The sequence below is a fragment of the Myotis myotis genome, unplaced genomic scaffold (genome assembly GCF_014108235.1).
Source record: "Myotis myotis isolate mMyoMyo1 unplaced genomic scaffold, mMyoMyo1.p scaffold_m19_p_2, whole genome shotgun sequence".
Classification (NCBI taxonomy): Eukaryota; Metazoa; Chordata; class Mammalia; order Chiroptera; family Vespertilionidae; genus Myotis; species Myotis myotis.
This window is the reverse complement of record NW_023416324.1, coordinates 117,964,017-117,983,120: the sequence shown is the minus strand read 5'-3', so window position 1 is coordinate 117,983,120 and position 19,104 is coordinate 117,964,017. Positions and strand designations below refer to the sequence as shown.

The following is a 19,104-nucleotide window of genomic DNA, read 5'->3' as shown; positions in this document are numbered from 1 at the left end:
GAGAACAGAGGAATGTTAGAAGATAAGGGAATGAAGAAGAGGGGGCCCCGGGTGAGTTTGAAACTTTGAAACTAATGCCATGTAAGGAATAAGGGGGAAAGTGACCAATTAGGAAAGCACGGGGGACATAAAATAAGGAAGAGTCCAATTAGAGAGTGTATGTACATACAAAGAGCTGCCAGCATTTATAAACCCATAGATAAAGAGTCCCGGAGGACAAGTTTTTTTTTCCCATTTTAGAGAAAGAGCAGGGTTGGGGACCTCTTTTCAGGGGATGTTCCCCTTTGGGGATCCCTCCACAGGGTGGGGTTTGTACATGCTTGCAATAAACTTCTACACTTTGCTTAACATATTTTAATCCACGAGTTTTATTCTTCAAACATCATAGGACAAGAACCCACAATCAGATTCCCAGAGCTTGCCATTCCTCCGTGTAACAATTGTAAAAAATGACAGAGAAGTCACAGCAGACTACTTCACCATTACTGATTTTGAGGGAACCCCGCAAAAGCACATTTTTTTCAGTTCTCAATAAAATAAAAATCCAAATTTAAAAAACCTTTAAAATTTTTACCCTTATGAGAATAAAATGTAAAAAGGAATATTTATACTTATGAGAATAAAATTAAGGGACTTACCTTCCAGAAAAACTTATATTTAAATGATTTTCCAAACTCACTTTATTGAGTAATTTTTCTTTCACAAGAATTTGAGGAAGTTTTATTAGTAATTTAACAACATAATTTTACTTGCTTTACATCAAATAGTCAATAAGTAACAGATCTCGATTCAAATCAAGATCAGTTGGATACTTTAAAACACTAAGGAAAATGGTGAAAAAAATCCAATGCAAAGGAAAAAGAGTGAGCACAAAACATTTGCTAAGTCAGCCTAGTGCCTTTTGTCCCAGAAGATGAGTCTATTACTTAGAATTCCTGGTTGTAGGGCAAATTTATATATCCTATCTAATAAAAGAGAAACATGGTAATTAGCGTACGTCTTCTACACTTCCCATTGGCTAATCAGCGAGATATGCAAATTAACTGCCAGCCAAGATAGCGGTCAGCAGCCAGGCAGCTTAAAGCGAACATGAATGAGGCTTGCTTGCTTCAGTGACAGCGGACTCCAACGTTCCCTGCCTGCCTTGCCGGCCTCTGAGCTTGCAGTTTGAAATATTGTAACAAATATAGAAGCTAAACAAAACCCCAGAAACCTGCTTTCAGCGAGCCGGGATCTCAGAGCTGGAGTTGATACAGAGTTTCGATTATAGAACACAGACCAACCAGATAGCTGCTTTCAGCAGCAGAAGCCTCAGAGCTGGAGCAACAGCTAAAGCTGGCCCAGAATGAAAAAGAAAAAAAGGAGCGGTTGGGAGCTTCAGTCACCCGCCAGCCTGAAAACAGACCTCAGCCCCTCACCCAGACTGCCCAGGCACCCCAGTGGGGACCCCCACCCTGAAGGGTGTGTGACCAGCTGCAAACAGCCATCATCCCCTCACCCAGGCTGGCCAGGCACGCCAATGGAGACCCCCACCCTGATCCAGGACACCCTTCAGGGCAAACCAGCCAGCCCCCACCCATGCACCAGGCCTCTATCCTATATAGTAAAAGGGTAATATGCCTCCCAACACCGAGATCAGTGGAGCCGCAAGGCCCCCTGCACTGGGATCAGTGTGACAGGGGGCAGGGCCCAAATCCCCTGATTGGCCCTGCTCTGTGTGTGACAGGGTGCGGCGTCACCGCCCCCACACCCCCCCCCACACACGGGCCCCGCTCTGTGTGTGACAGGGTAGAGCCATAACCTCCCCATCAGCCCTGCCCTGAGTGTGACAGTGGCGGCGCCCCAACCCCCTGATCGGCCCTGCTCTGTGGGTGACAGGGGGCAGTGCCCCAACTCCCCTATCAGCCCTACTCTGTGCATGACAGAGGGGAGCTCCACAACCCCCTGATGGGCCCTGCTCTGTGCGTGACAGGGTGGAGATCCCCAACCCCCTGATGGGTCCTGCTCTGTGCATGACAGGGTATGTAGCCCCAACCCCCTGATGGGCCCTGCTCTGTGAGTGACAGGGGGCAGTGCCCCAACCCCCTGATTGGCCCTGCTGTGTGCATGACAGGGGGTGGCGCCGCAACCTCCTCATCGACCCTGCCTTGAGTGTGACAAGGGGCGGCGCCCCAACTCCCCAATCGGCCCTGCTCTGAGCCCAACCAGGGGCTGCATCTAGGGATTGGGCCTGCCCTCTGCCACCCGGGAGCAGGCCTAAGCCAGCAGGGCGTTATCTCCCGAGGGGTCCCAGACTGCGAGAGGGCACAGGCCGGGCTGAGGGACCCCCCCTTCCCCCCTGAGTGCACAAATTTTTGTGCACCGGGCCTCTAGTACTAGTATAAAACCCTAATATGCAAATAGATCAAATGGCACAACCACCAACCAACCAGTTGCTATGACGTGTGCTGACCACTAGGTGGCATGTGCAGAACATGGCTGGCCTCGACCATTGTGGGATGGTGGAGCAGGTGAGTGGGGACACCAGACCAAGGCAGGGTGCCAGTCACTGTCATCGGGGCGAGCCTCTGGTAGTTATTGAAAATTCTTATTTTTTAAAATATATTTTATTGATTTTTTACAGAGAGGAAGGAAGAGGGATAGAGAGTTAGAAACATCGATGAGAGAGAAACATTGATCAGCTGCCTCCTGCACACTCCCCACTGGGGATGTGCCCACAACCAAGGTACATGCCCTTGACTGGAATTGAACCTGGGACCCTTCAGTCCACAGGCCGACGCTCTATCCACTGAGCCAAACAGGTCAGGGCATGAAAATTCTTTGCTCCCACACACTGTAGTCCTGCCTGGCGCTCACACCCGCTGCTGGTACCGATCGCTTGGTGCTGTAAGCGGGTACGAGTGGCAGCTGCCGGCCACCATCACTCATGAGGGCTTCTCCTCCTCCCCCTGCTCCTGAGGGGAGATCAGGGAAGCAGCTGCCACTCTCACCTGCTGGTAGCGCTGGCTCCAATTACTGTGAGTGGGTGGGAGCGGCGACTGGCAGCAGGAACAGGGCTGCAGGCAGACAGGGGACCGGAAACCACGGTGGGAGGGGCTGGACAGGGGCACAGAGGACAGGCCGAGACCCACCCCTGTGCCCACCACAGCCTCGTGGCCCACAGTTCCTTTCAAGGTGCATGAATTCATGCACTGGATCACTAATATTCTATAAGTAGTAAAATTACTCTTACCAAAGAGACAAAGATAAGCCCTTGCATTTGTGAGACAATAATTGAAGGTGATAACTGGCCTCATATTCAGGACATGAATATGCAATGACTCAATCACTCTCAACAAACCTGACCCAGCCCCCCTCTTCCCCCCCATACAGAGTATTTTCTGTCAAACACTCAGCCTAGTAACACAGCCGGATTGAAAAATTTTACAAAAGAAAGAAAGTGCCCTCTCACCTAAAACATAAAAAGTCTCCTGATTTCTTCCTTAGCTCCATGACAACCTATTCTTGCTAGCTCCAGGAATAAAGGCTAGACTCCAAGCTGGGGAGCTATTCTAAGCTGCTCTTGGGAATAGCATTACACATTTCCACAGCAATATAGTTAGTGGTACATTTTAGTTAAATAAAGCAGTTCTAAGCATGGACTCTTTAACTGGAGACAAGGACTAAAGCCTTCAATCTGCTTAGAATGATTCGTTTCTTGGTAGATAACCGCTAAAATAATAAATGCAATTGTCTACTAAAAGTAAAATTTTTAAAAGTTGCCCCATTTTTCTTTTCTTCAGGAGAGTTTCCTGTAAATATTTCATGAAATTGAACATAGTTCACCCCGCCCTCTTTCGACTTTCAACACATTTGTCAATGACCAGTTACGCAATAAAGTGTTGGGGAACCAATTAAACATCTACTTCAAACAGCCAATAAATCTTCCTGTGTCTTTGACTGAAAAAATATGCCCCCAAGGGATACCTTGTGTAAAATAAGATAAAGTCCAGCTATAATCAAGAGGTATGTTCTCTCCAAAAAAATGCCATTTATTTAAATAAATTCATCATTTACTAAAAAATTGCTAAATGGCTTTCATGATAGCTTTTAGGATATGTTAGGAAATCTACACACTATTGTGTTGGTATTTCATCAGAAAACAAAATAAAATGTTGGGTGCCAACATGGCAAAAGACAGTTGACCTCTCATGACTCACATTTCATTGAAAATGCCAAAGTGTGGAGCATCTTTGACTTGGGGGTAGAGCTCATAATTCTATTTCATATTTCATATTTATTTCTTAGATTTTGGCTCAACAGCTAATGGCTTGTACTGGCCTTACCACTGAATTATCTTCTGTACAACTGAGGATTGACCCAGCCCATATAGTTGGGATTAGAGTAAGTGTAGCCACAGAATCTCAGGGTTAAATTTTTCTGCAGTGGCTCCCTCCCCCTTTTCTTAGAGACCCAACATCCACCTATATACACTTGGTAGTTGGAAACCAAACTCAATTAGCAATCTTTCCTCAGGTGTCTTCTAGGATTCAGGGACAAGCTCAGGGGTCTCTCTTTGTGCCCAAGAAGGCACACACTCCTTAAAACATGGTGAGTCACCACTCCTTCTCTGTTTACCGAAGAGGCAGGAAATTCCAAATAATGAAAGGAGGGAAGAGCTGTCTAGCTAGAAATCAGTGACTTTGTTCACTATCCATAGTGTTTGACATATCATTGCTACATGTTTTAAGTTCATGTTAACTTACTACCCATAGTTACTACTAGAACATGGGCCTTAACTTTGATTTTATTAGCAAAAAATCCAGTGCTGATTTTATTTATTACAACATACTATTCAATGGTATACTATTTATTTTTATGCTTCAGACAGGTCCTTCAGCTAAAGCATGATTTGCAATTTAATAAATAACTTAGCAATAGGATAATTCTCTGATACCAGGTCTAACGTAAATTTTAAAAATATTATGGTTCCACTTATACCCTATCGTATTATGGTTCTATTTTTAAAAGTTACATTGTACTGAGTATCAGCTTACAAGAAAGAAACAGCAAATGACAGTTTTTCCTTCACACTGCATGAAAATTAGAAACCATACTTGTTTCACAGTTTCTCTGGTATCTCCATAGTATTGACACAGCCTCATCCTCTGAGAGTTGAGCTAAATAAGTCAGTATGTTAATTATGTGCTCTGGGAGCACAAAGAAGAAATAAAGAAGTTATTACCTTCCCAAGTTTCCCAGGTAATGAGACCCACTTCTGGAGATGTGCGGCTCTCTACCAGAATCTATCATGAGAATGAGCTTTGCAGTGAAATGCACAGAATTAATTTTTTAATGAAAATCCTCCACCGGTTTCCTCAGTCAAGTATACCTGACAAATGTCACTGGGCAATGTCATTACCAGTTAACCAGCACTAGGCCTTTAGAACAGATGGGATAGCTACGCCTTTTCAGAAGTGAGGCCAGCTAATTTCAGCCACCTCCCATGAAAAGGAAATAAAATAAAATTGGCTCCATGTCACTCAGACATGACAGTACTTTGGATTTCTCCCCCATAATGTTTTTTAGCCTTGAGGCAGATATGACAGGCGCCTTATTAAATTCCAAAAATAAATGTGGAGCAAAAAGGAAGTGCATTCCAATGAGACATCCAACTTGTTAAAATGTAACATGCATAAAACTTGGCTCATTTTATTGTTAGCCACCATCCTCCTCATTTTACATAAAAAATGGAAACATAATATGTGTTCCATAAATTAAGTAAAATTAGTCCAATGATCCTTTCTTTCTTTGATAAAAACTAGGTATTCATTTGTTCTCATGTATGTAAGTTAAGATTTTCAAAAACATCTCCATCAATATCTGATAATAAGATTAAGGAAAAAATTCATGGAAGGTTTCTCACTCTATATTTTAACATCCCCCCCATCCATCTACTGACAGTTCCTTAGGCAAACCCAGTGACATTTACGGATCCCTGCCTTTGTGAAAGCTATGCATTTTCATATTCAAGTCTTTGTCTCTCAAATTATTACAATCCTACACAGGTCCAACGGTTTTATTTTTACTATTGTTTCCTGATATTGACCCACTTCCACATACCATCATAAGTTATCACTCCTCTTTCTAAATTCTTACAATATGTGTCTTGTTATCTATTTAACACTTCATTTTTTAAAAAATTCTGCCTCATCTGTTAATTAATTTCCTCAACTAGAAACATTTTTATTCTACCAGGTTGCCTTTATGAAGAAAAGAAGCCCTTATTTATCCTTACATAACTTATAGTATCCAGTACATATTATGGACTCAATAAAATATTAAAAACAAAGAAGATATGACCAATTATATATTTCATAATGATTCAATCACTATTGTTTCTTCAATGTTTTACTACTATGGTTCCAAGTAATTTAGAGACTTGATAACAAGCAGCAATCCAAATTTTAATACCTGATATGAGTATATTCTGTACTTAAAAAAAAAAAAAAAAACAGCAGAATTTCAGAATCTGGTTCTTTACTTCAAGGAGCTTTCACCTGTAGTGTAGGAAATAGGCTTTGAGGAAAATGCTGGGAAAACCTCCATGACCCATTCCACATGACAATGATAACTAAGATATACCTTGGTGTTAATAACATATAGGGTATCTCAAAAATATATACACACACTTTGAATAGTTATAAAACAGTGTTTATTAAAGTATATTTAATTTTTATTTAACAGCTATCAGTTGTTAAAGTATGTATACATTTTTGGGGATATCCTGAACTTTTACTGCATCACTTAATATTAAAATATTCCTATAAAAGAAGCAATACTAGCCCTAGTTTTATAGAATAGAAAACAAATATTCAGAGAAGTTACCTCAGTTGTTCAAGGCTGCAAACTTGACAATAGTGATAACGTGGGGTTTGAGCTCAAGTATGTTAATGACAAAAACCATGAATTGTGCACCGTCAGTTACTCCACAATTTCACAAAGCACAAATGCATCACCCAAGGAACCTGAAGAGACTGACTGGCAAAGCCATGATGCTGTATCCAGAACATTGACTCTACTTAGCCAGGTCACTGTCTTTCATGCACTAATGTCTGAGGAGCTGGACCACCACTCTCCATGACCAGCTCCAGGGAGTTCTGGCGGGGCTCCCTTCTCCCAGACCAGGTGTGCTGACAGATGCTCCTAAGGCTTCCCACGTCTTAGGAATAATGGTCCTGATATAGGTCTTTAATCAGCACCAGGGTACAGCTAACTATCATAACCCAAATAATGACTTAAAGGGTGAAAACTTAGCTTGTTTTACTTTAACATGATTCTATTGTTCTAAATAATATTTCTCATGTTAGAAACGAATTAATATTTTGCATATGGTCAGATGTAATCTGAAATGTGTTATACAAACCATCATTATCTGTAAATAGAAATAAGATTAACACAAATAAAAAAGATGGGAGGGGCTTTGTTATAACTAGAATTCTTTCAGTGTTTGTTGATCAAAAATATCTTAAGACAGGTTGGAGTAGGTTCTCATTCATTCTCTGTCTTTCTCTCTTCTCATATGATGATCTTTATTCCATTAAATTATTTCAAAACACTTAACATCTAGAAATGTTAAGGCATACTATAATAAGCCCTATATATCCTTCCATATTGAAGACCACATGCAATTTGAAGGTACTTCATTACTTATGGGAAAAAAGGTAATAAACTTAATAATTTTTAAAAGCAAAGATCCCATCAGCTACTCTCTCCTCTGCCTTAGATGTTACGCTGCATGTTAAACACTTTCTTCTATTCTTCCTTCTACATTTATTGTCCCTTTTCTGTTAAAGTTCAACAAGAAAGCAGGTTCAGAAAAGAACATTTGTTGTTTATGCCACCCTCCCATAAACAAGCCACATCACTGTTGATAAGATGTCATATCCACAGCAAGGCTGATGCAAAGGAAATTCCCACTCACTGGAGAAATTATTTCAGTAAACTGCGGAAGAGAAGATAGCCTCATTAATAACAACAAGGGGATGGTCCCTCCTCTACTAAACACCTTCCCATACCTGAGACCCAAACTGCTTTATCCACATGAGTATCTTTCTTTTTCAAAGATTTTAAAATAGAATATATCCCATGATTTTTACTTTTGTTTGCCAAAACTTTGGTTAGAAAATTAAGCTTTAGCAAAAAGGAACCTTGACCTGGAAGGTCGCTGCTATCTCTTCGATCAAATGCCATGATTTTGTCTTTTGGTTACATTTTAATTCTTAGATTTTTTTTTTCTGACACAAATATAAATGTATCCAATCTTGCTTGAAATGTGTGAATCTTTAACACTAACAGGGACTGCCAACTGCAATCCATAAGGCAATATATATTTCAGCATGGATCTGAGGACTCTCTGAGTTTCAAAATGAAGGGAAATCAAAATAAGCTGATGAAAGAAAGTGCTTATTTTCCACCTGCTAGCAAAATATCTACAAAGCAGTTCACCATTTTGGGCTTGGTAAATATCTGTGTTTATCATCAAATCTCCTGATAATAATAAAGAAAAGACTGTTCAATAGCTACTAAACTAGGCCAAGCTACAGACTGGCTCCTTATGCACTTGGTATTCTGGATTCCAACTACATACAGGAAAGACTGATACAAATGGCTGATCTTTTCTTGATACTTAGTTTGTTTCCTGGTATTGATTAATCATACTGCAATTGTGGAATGCCCTGAATTGGAGGTCAGAAGATTGATGTTTTTATACTGGCTTAACCACTATTTATTTCCTGTGTGAGCCTGCCACCTGACTTAACTAGTCTGTACCCCAATTTTCTCCTCTGTAAATTGGGACCTGTAACGATTTACCTCTACTCTGGTGAAAGTCAAATGGATAGTGCTCATTGCTTTTGCTTATTAGTACCATTTCTGCCAACACACTATATAAAGGCACATAAAATGCATATTTTAATGAAAGCAGTGTTATCAATAAGCAGCAAAAACTGAATTTGAATGGAACAAGAAAATCAAAATAAAATTTTCTTATTTTCTTATTTTAATTATTATATGTTTTGATTTGTGCATTATGGTTTGAGTCAAAATTAGAAAAATAAGATCGTTACTTTGCTAGTACCATTTAAAAAGAAGAAAACTTTTCACAGTGCTGTTATTTCACCAGACTTAGAAGGAGTTGCACAGTTAAAATATGAGTTATAAGTACACAGGACTTTTTGAGTAATTCACCTCATTGAGCCTTTGACATTGTATTGTTACTATCTGTGACAACCAGTAAAGACCTTGGTGAATGCATCTGTCTATAAAATGTTGGTTGATACACAAATGATCAAATATGTATAAAGTACAGATATTTATGTATAAAATTAAAGCACTTTATTTACTTATTAAAACTATCAAGATATGCTTACATTGAGTTTGTGAAATATTTTCATTTGATTTTTGGACCTGTCAATATCTCTGACCGCTCCGCTAATAATCAGACACAAGAAAACTCAAAGAGCATTTGTAAATAGTGACACAGGTGAAATTTAAAATTTCAGTCTGGTGATAATTTTTGGTTGTGTTTGTTTGCTTACAATTTCATTTGAGGCCTGGGCAGCTGTGTAAAGTTATAGTCTACAGTCTCCCTAAACATATCCATTCAGCTCTCATTTTCCCTGTTCTATCTGGGTAGAGATTAGTAGCCCATCTTCTATAGACAGGTAGACATATTAAAGTCAATACAGAAATATAAAAATTTAACTTAAAAGTATATATTTTTAGAGACACTAGGCAAGTTATTGACCTTCTCAGATTATCAACAACCTCCTCTATCTGTAGGGAGAAGGGAAAATGGGATTATTCTAGTGTAAAAGTCTGTGTCACTGGGATACTTCTGCATCACACATAGTGGATACTGACCACAGGTAGAAAGTACCTGTTGCTGACAAAGGTGACCTGTTTGCCTGAAAAGCACCAAAACAAAACAAATTTTCTTTAGAAATAGAAATTATGATTATAATGAGTAATAGAAAAGTAGCTTAGTCTACTGAATGAAATATATCTCTAAAAAAGAAAATTAGAAAATATGGCTAACATTAAAATTAAAAACAAATATTCAGAAACACAGTAAATGTTTTCACTTGAATATTTTTCATTAAAAATATATATTAATTTTACATATATATAATTTATTAATTTCATATTAAATATATATTAATTTTATATATAATTTATTAATTTTACAAGAAAATTACTAAGAAAATTTTAAGCCATAATTATTCTTAATTAAAATAACAAAAAAGGGAAGCAGTAATAGTGAAATGGACTTTGTTTTCAGGGCTAATGTTATCAGAAAGACAGAATGCTAATACCAGATTATTCTAGCAGAAAAAAGTTTAATTATCCAAATGAATGCTTCTGAATTACATTTTATTTTTGGCAGAAAGCATGATACAAATATTTAAAAATAAATATTCTTAAGTCTCTGAGATGTGCTCTTTCATATATATTGAATTGATTCTTTTGCTGGTATATAATATCACAAGTTTTTGGTACTACATTAAAATATTTTAAAGTATCATTGGTTCAAGTTCATATTTTATATTGAGGTAAATTCTACACACATCATGAATGTCTTTTTCTAATAATTCTATTATTGAATTTATAAGAGTTTAAAGATGGACTTACAGATAATATAATATCTCTTCAGTTTTAGAGATTAAAAAATTAGTAATTATACTATTCTCTTTTTCATGTCTAGTCATCATTTTATGTAAGATATTTTTTCCTTGATATGTTGTATTTTTCAATAAAGCTTATTTAAACATTATTTACTATAATAGATTGCATAATCTATCCAAATATGATACAGTCTTTTTTTTCCTTTGGTTATTTTTTGGGGGGTGGGGGTAGAAGACATAATAACAGCCTCTTCTGCTTTATTTGATTGAGCTATTCTGTTTTTTAATTAAAACACTTCAATCACAAAAATGCAGCACTTTTGAATGTTTCAGTGAAAAAAAAATATCTACAATGCTTAAATACATGCTATCACCAAAAACCCCCCAGAATTAAAGTAAGGTCACCTCTTCCCTTGAAGCTGACATCATCCACCACCTAAGCATCAGGGAACCAATCCCAAAAGTCCCTAACCAATAACCATGAAAGCCCTGACATTAAGAAGATAAGCTCTAAATAGACACTATTTGAACCTTTGTCATTGAATTTTTAATTCTGTTTCTTTTTCAATAAACTTGTCCCATCTGATGACATGCCCAGAAAGAGTGAACATTACACAGACAAAGGACTTACATAGGTCAACATGAAAATTACAAAAAGAAAAAGAATAAAGAGATTGTAACATTTAATTGAAGAATATTAATAAAAATCTTATTCCTTTTAAGTTCCCTTCTCTCCTTGGAGGATAAGTGTGCCTTTCATACGCCAGATAACCTTTAAATAGATGCATCTTTCCTTTAAAAGAATGCTCTAAAAAGCAGATTGTCTCTGTGATTCATCTAATTATATTCTTTTCTGTACCCATTCATATTAAATGACTCAGGTATAATATTGAAACTAAAAGAATTCCACTGCCTGGAAACTAATAACAGATATTTAGGTATGATTAGTACTCAAATATTTGACTTCTCTCTTCTGGAACCTGAATCCCACTTCATTTTAACATGAACAACAACCACAGGGGTGCTGTGATGGTAATGCCACATTCCCAAGGGCAGAAGTGAGACAAGGGCGGGGACAGGAGTCAAGTTTGATTTCAATAGACAATATGAGTTGTTGCTCTGCTGTGAATTTTGACATTGCACTGGAATAAAGGAAGGATCCTGTTCAAAGCTGGCCCAGACAAAGCAATATTAAATATTTAATTTCCAAAGGCAAAGCCCAAGGTCCCAAAGCTCCAGGAAAGCTAATGGCCCTCTCACCAGTTAGGCTGTAAGGAGTAAATGACAAACTCCAAACTAATTTGACTATAAAATACAAGGAATTTCTTCAGGAATATTTATAAATTCCAAGGTGCTTTTCAAAATTATTTTTTAAAACAGAAACACAAGTATAGTATGCATATTTTTAAACCGTGCAAATGTTAACTTATATATGCGTTTATATGCTGAGATTCTCTCAGATATATCTTGTCTTCTATATAGATATTAAGAGGCAAATGAATTATAGTTTCATTTAAGTATTGTTTTTCTTGAAAAAACAGTTAAGTAGTAAGAACTAATTGCTCAAATTTTCTATAATAATGTAAACACCTGGTCATTTATAATAATTTTAAACAAAAATTCATATAAACACTTGTTTAAGACTTGGTTTTAATTCTTAAATATTATTAAAAATAGTGATGCACATACATACTTGACATGGGATAGTGATTCAAAAATATTATTCTAGTATTATATTAAAATTGAAATACGTAAATCCCCATTAATTTCTAGACCTTAATATGGTCATTCCATGCACTGGAAAATGTTCTTTTGCATATAATGACAGGCAGGGTTTCTTACCTTATGTAACACAGAAAGCTTATGAAGCAGATTTCACCTTTGTCCTCTGAGACAAGGGCCTACTAGTGCACTTTTGTAAATCACACTGCCTTTACCAATGCAGAACTATTTAAGATGTAGTACCTGTAACCCACAGAACTGCCTAAGACAAAAAATACAAGGATTTTTTCACGCTATTTAAATCACATCCCAAGTATAATACAAATAGGCTTCACCTCATTGATATTACTGAACTGTACCTGGTATTATTGACTTGGAATTTTCATACATATTAATTGATGAGGTAGCAATCAATCAGATTAGCTATGCAGAGATCAAGATAGGTAAAAGCTATTATATGACCTTGAAGTACATATTTTTATTTTTTAATTTTTCTATAAAAGTAGAGGAAATACATTCTATTTCTTTATATTACGAGCACCGGTTTCAAACACAATGACTAAGATTTAGAAGGTGTCAGATGCAATCAGAGCTGGCAAATAAAAAGGTATTGTTTAAATTAAAAGAAATAATATGCAATTTAAAAATTATATATTATTCTAGCATAAATCCAAAAGTATATTGAAAATTATAAGGCCATTCAAATCAACAAACATAAGTCAAACAAAGAATGGTAAGAAATACTTTGAGTTTATAATCTATTGAATGTCATCTACATACATATTATTTACAAAAACAACAAAACACAAAAAAAACCCTTACAAAGTCAAGAAGGGCTAAATAAATCTCATTATCAATATGATTGTTGAAGGAGGCTTTTTATGAGGAAAAAAAAAAGTAGAGAATAAACACAAAGACAGTGAGACAGACAAGTACAGATATGAAAACTCTGGAGGGAATGTAGGGGCACTATATGACTACACTTACTGCTGAAAAAGAGAAATACAGAGACCAGGCTATAAAGTGCAAATCAAAATTAATTTTAGATTGTCATAAGGAGTATAAAGCATTTTTTGAGTAAAAGGAGCTGCAGCTGGGAGACACGGATTCAAGTATCAACCTAAATTGTGTTCCCCCCAAGTAAAAGGGGAGGCCACTTCTATAGTGAAAGTACCCATCCAGGTTCTCAATTAGGTACATTTTATACAAATGAGGTATCCAAATTGTGCAATTTAAATTTGATGGGGCAGGTCTCGGTCCATTGTTACAAAGAGGTAACCAGGATTTACCTGCAATGATTGACTCAGATGGTATAAAGTTTATACCATAAACAATCCATCACTGTGTGGAAAGCCAAGAGTTCTGAAGTTCTTCCCAGAATAGAGCATGAGAGGAGCCCTTCTCAGCAAATGGCCACTAGACTCTTATTATTCATAAAGTGTTGGCCTTCAGTTAACCATGGATGTCCATCTCAGCAGACAGATTCCTTCTTGGAATTCATATCAAATGAATCTTTCTTCTCCAGGTCCACAAAAGGTAGTTAATAAAAAAACTTACAGATAGCTGTGGCTGCCAGATGATAAAACCCTTACTGTTCTGTGAGTCCTGAACTTGGCAATAATAGAGAGAAGACAAAGAAGGGAGCAGATTCCAGAAACTTGCAAAAAATCAAGCAAATAGCAATTGAATCAATTGAAGTGTCTCTGAATGTTCTAGTTTAGGCTGTGGAGAGATGGCAATGCCACTAATTACAGTGATAACTTTACAAGGAATAGTCAGGAAAAGTAGGATTGGGTGTGTCAAAAATCATACATGGAGTCTTTACCTGCTGATTAAATAGTTGTAGTATATGTATGTGGGGATAGCCAATTGAAAATTTACATATTTATAAAGAGTTCCATGGTGTAGACACTGGAGGTAAAGAGCATGATTAAAATGGTCTAGTCAATCAACAAATACTTAATTTAGTCATTGTGCTTACTATTTAGGGTGGTATAATGATAAATATTACCTAGGCTCTACCCTCAAGGAATGAATGGGAAAGAAAATATCTATAAATAATTATCTAAAATGCAAAGAAGAATATAATGTGTAGTGAAATAATATCTATAAGATTAAAATGATGAAATTCTTTCAACTAGGAGGGGCCAGCACTTGGGAGGATAAGAGTGAGAGTAGTTAAAAATAGCTTGAAAAGCCCAGAAGTAAAACAAACAAACAAACAAACAAACAAACAAAAACAAAATAATGGTACAAGGGAGAAGGAGTGGCTCACTGGTACCTGGGGTACTCATGGGAAGAACATGGAGGATGTTAATTGCCATGCTAGGAAGTCTATGCTGGAGTTTCCAGCTAACTTGAAGTTGGCGAAGTCTTTTAATTAAAGTATCTGGCATGAGTATATAAATGGATTGGAGAAATGAATATCAGAGCAAGGCAGACAAAGGTAATGAAAGCCTCAACCAAGGAAGTTTCAGTTCTAATAGGAAAAGGAGACAGATGTGACATCAATGACAAAAGCCTTGATTACTGAGTAATTGTAGGTAACAACGGAAAGAGATCTTGACTGAAAGGGAATAGCCAAATATCCTTATATAACTTGGATCATGAAGAAAAGAGAGAATGGTTATGTCCCTAATACGAAATAGAATCCACAGGATGCAAAATGCTTGGGAGGGAAGGCAGGCTCTTTAGAAACCAGGCAAGAGGGAGTTAACTAGAGGCTGTAGAAGAATGACAAGCATGCACATCAGAGAGAGCAAGGAGCCAAGAACATCTATATTGCAGCCATTTTCTGCTACAGTTACCACCCTCCCACATCATCAGTGTCTCCTCAGTCCTGAATCATTCTCTTTCGCTTACAAGTGTGCCATAATATCCCCATTTTTAAGAAGTTTCATATCTCTATTATATTTCAGAGCCAACTTTTGGAAAGATATTTTACTCATTATCTCCACCTAAGGTAATGATTTTCATCAAAAAGAAAAGAAAAGAATGATTTTAATTTCAAAAAAGCCTAATATTAAGAAAAAACAGAACTTGTCTAAAATACTCTTTACTAATCAACTGGTCAATGTTTTTTCTTGATTTAAAAAGGCTTGTGCTTCAGAGAGACTTTAGTTTCTCTATTGTTTATGTGGCAGCCAACCTTTCAGTTGTTTCATTAGCAGAATTTTTAAAAGAAAACAGTTTATAGATAAGTACTTTAAGAGTTGCATGAAGATTTTTAATAGAAAAGCAAACGAATGTAAAAATTAATGTACTCTAATAAATACTCCATTTGACATATCCAATTCTAGTACTAATATCAGTTTAATTTTCTTTTCCCCATTGCCTTTTGTGGGCCTTATTGCATTCACTTTTGGCCTCCAAGAATTCCAAGTTAACAATACATTTATAGAATAATTTCTGTTTATATTGTTGTTATATTTTAAAAAGCAGTCATACATGGACAACTCCAGTTAACTTTAGAGTTCTCTGACATGGCCAAGTATAACATTCCCACCAGGGGGGAATCACTTAATAAAGTTCAAGATTTTTATTCACCAGGTAACTCAATAATGTTACTATTACATAAAATATATAATACTTTTACCACTAAAACTAAGACCAGAATTAAAAGTCTTTATTATTGTACAATAGCTCTGAAGCAAAAAGAAAATCTAATTTTTATCACACAGGAAATTATCAGTACAAATTATTAGGAAAGATAGTAACCTCCTGATTTTAATTGTTTGAAATATACACCACTTGAAAGACATAAAGATATACAGCACTAGATAAAGATGGGAGTGCCCCGAACAGCAAGCACTGGACTCCACTACCTAATTACTCATGTACTAACTCTCCAACTTGGCCAATTCATTTAGTGTTCCCAAGACTCAGTTTATTTATTTATTCAATAGTTTTAATGATACATATGATGCTTTTCTCTGGGATGCTTCTGAAAAGCAATTTGATAATGTTCATAAAACAATCCCAGACAATACACAGTTACATAATATGGATTAATATAACACACACACGCACACTCACATATTATATTAACTGATAGGTGTGTTTGCATTGTTATGTGTCATTTGAGAGTAATATATTACAGAAACCATGATGAATACTTAGACAGTACAATCAGTTCTCAAATGTGAAAACAACTTCTTAGATTAATTTTATCGTTTTAGCATATAGCTTATCAACAAAGCATGCTAGATGAACCTAGCACATACAATTTATATTAAATCAGCTGGACAAATTGCATGAAGAGTAAAATTGAGAAGTCCAACTATTTTAAAATTTATTTCCCATCAGCTAGTGTTGGATTGATGAGTTTAACCTGCACCTCAGAATGTCAACAAAGTCACCTGTTCAAGAGAACAGAGATAATTAGGTCTTTTTGTTTTGTTTTATTTTTAAACAAGCTCTAACCAGTTTTATTAAAGATTTTTTTACATAATTTACTTTTCACCATTCTGCTCTGGCATGCTTTTATTGATTGATTGATTGATTGATTGATTGGTTGAGGTATTACATATGTGTCCTCATACCAGAATCACCTGGATTAATGATAGCCCATGTGCATGCTCCATAGTGTTTTCCACACGCCACACACAATTCAGTATTATTGCCACTGTAGTAACGGACACCAGTCTTGGTGAACAGGACGTAGCACTCTATTTCAGATCTCCTCAAGGCTGGACAGTTGTTGATGAGGATAACCAGCTTGTCTTGCCTTGTCTGATCATCTTCAGACTGCCTGTACCCCGGCATGTACTTTCTACAGTTCAAGCCTAAAGTTGATCAACTCCAGCAACTTTTTCATCTTTTTTGTGGCTACCATCTTCCTGCCTTAGGTGAGGGATGGCTCCCACCCACAAAGTCTATTATTGGTTCAAGTCTTTTTTTTCCTCTCTGTATTTTATTCAGATTTTATTTTTTATCTTGCAAGTAAAATTTTAAAATTAAAAAAATAAATAAATGTTGGTGAATTACAGTATCTGCTCTCCAAGTTATTTAATGCAAACTATCAATAAAATCTTGGAATTATTGCTAGTTGAAATCCTACAACACAGAGGAAATATTGCTGGATGTTTCTGCAAAGAAGCATTTTAGTTGTATGCTTTACCAATTATTTCAGTCTTTGTCAAATAAATTGTCAAGTATTCAAAATAGTGTTGCATTTAACTTCAGTCTGGTTTCTCTCCTACACACACCCATTAACATTTGTGTACAGTTCTCAACGTGTGATATAACATATTTGTTATGTCTGTGTTTGCAAGAGTGAGGTAATATAGCTCATAAAAAAAGCTCTGCATATATGCAAAACTAGTTTCACTATTTTGACTGACTTGACAGTCAATGTCAGGGTGAGGAAGTTGAAAGAACAATCAGGTTATTTGATTGACTTGAGTGGATAGTATAACCTGTTTCCTCTCCCACTTCTACCCCTATATGCCACCTCAACTTGATCCAACCTGTCAGTCAAACACATCTTATTCAAACTAGTTTGTACATGTAGACTTTAGCTGTGGCAGAATTATTGAGCGCCATTTTTTTTAAAAAAGAAGAGTACCATTATCACAAATCTTCAACTCTTTGTTACATAGTATCTTTAACTTACCCTTTCTTTAGCAATGTGCTGTGCTGGACTGTCCGTTAGCTTCAGAAGGGGATCAAATATCTAATTATTTTACACGAATCTTATTTTAAAAGTTCAAATATATACACAATAAAGTTTTTCAATAACTACCTTTTTGAAAATCATGTTCCCACTCATTTATGCCAGTGAAATCTATTTGAAAGTATTTTTGTTTTGTTTTTTAACTTACTTTTTAAAATATATTTTTATTGATTTCAGAGAGGAAGGGAGAGGGAGAGAGAGAGAGAAACATCAATGATAAGGGAGACTCACTGATCGGTTGCCTTCTGCACGCCCATACTGGGGATACAGCCTGCAACCGAGACATGCGCCCTTACCAGGAATTGAACCGTGACCTCCTGGTTCATAGGTCAACACTCAACCACTGAGCCATCCCAGCTGGGCTTTTTTTTCGAACTTATTTATATATGTATGGAGGTCATTTAATATTGCCAGGTCTCAATACGGAGATCACACAATTCAAAAGGATTAGCCATAAACAGAATGATTACTTAGAATGATTGCTTACTGGAAGCAATATTTTTTGTTTCTTTTTTTAAAAAAAAATATTTATTGTTGAAAGTATATGTGCTCCCTTTCTCCCCCCTCCCCCATTGGCCCCTTCTAGCCCCCCCCCTGCCCACCCCAGGCCTTATTGTCTGTGTCCATAGGTTTTGCATATATGCACACAAGGTCTTTGGTTGATCTCTTCCCACCCACCCTGCCTTCCCTCTGAGATTCAACAGTCTGTTCCATGCTTCTATGTCTCTGGATCTATTTTGTTCATCAGTTTATTTTTTTCATTAGATTCCACATATGAGTGAGATTATGTGATACTTGTCTTTCTCTGACAGGCTTATTTCACTTAGTATAATTTTTCTTGGCTTTCCTAAATAGAATCAGAGATATAAGGCACACAGACAAAGTTGTATGTCTGAATCTTATATGAATATTTTAAAGAAATTTTTAACTGAGGATTATGACTACCTTAAATATATAAAATGTTGTTATTTTAGTCAATATTTTTACTTTAAGTTTATTATGTTTAATTAAACTACGTTGATTATTACAAAATTGTAGACCCAA

The 19,104-nt window shown here is 36.6% G+C and overlaps 1 protein-coding gene and 1 pseudogene across 11 annotated transcripts in view; both read right to left on the bottom strand.

Annotated features, from left to right (window-relative positions):
- Positions 1-19,104, bottom strand: part of ROBO2 (roundabout guidance receptor 2) — a 1,562,785-nt gene that overhangs the window by 480,855 nt on the left and 1,062,826 nt on the right. The window lies entirely within an intron of this gene.
- On the bottom strand, positions 16,838-17,220 carry LOC118676094 (annotated as a pseudogene).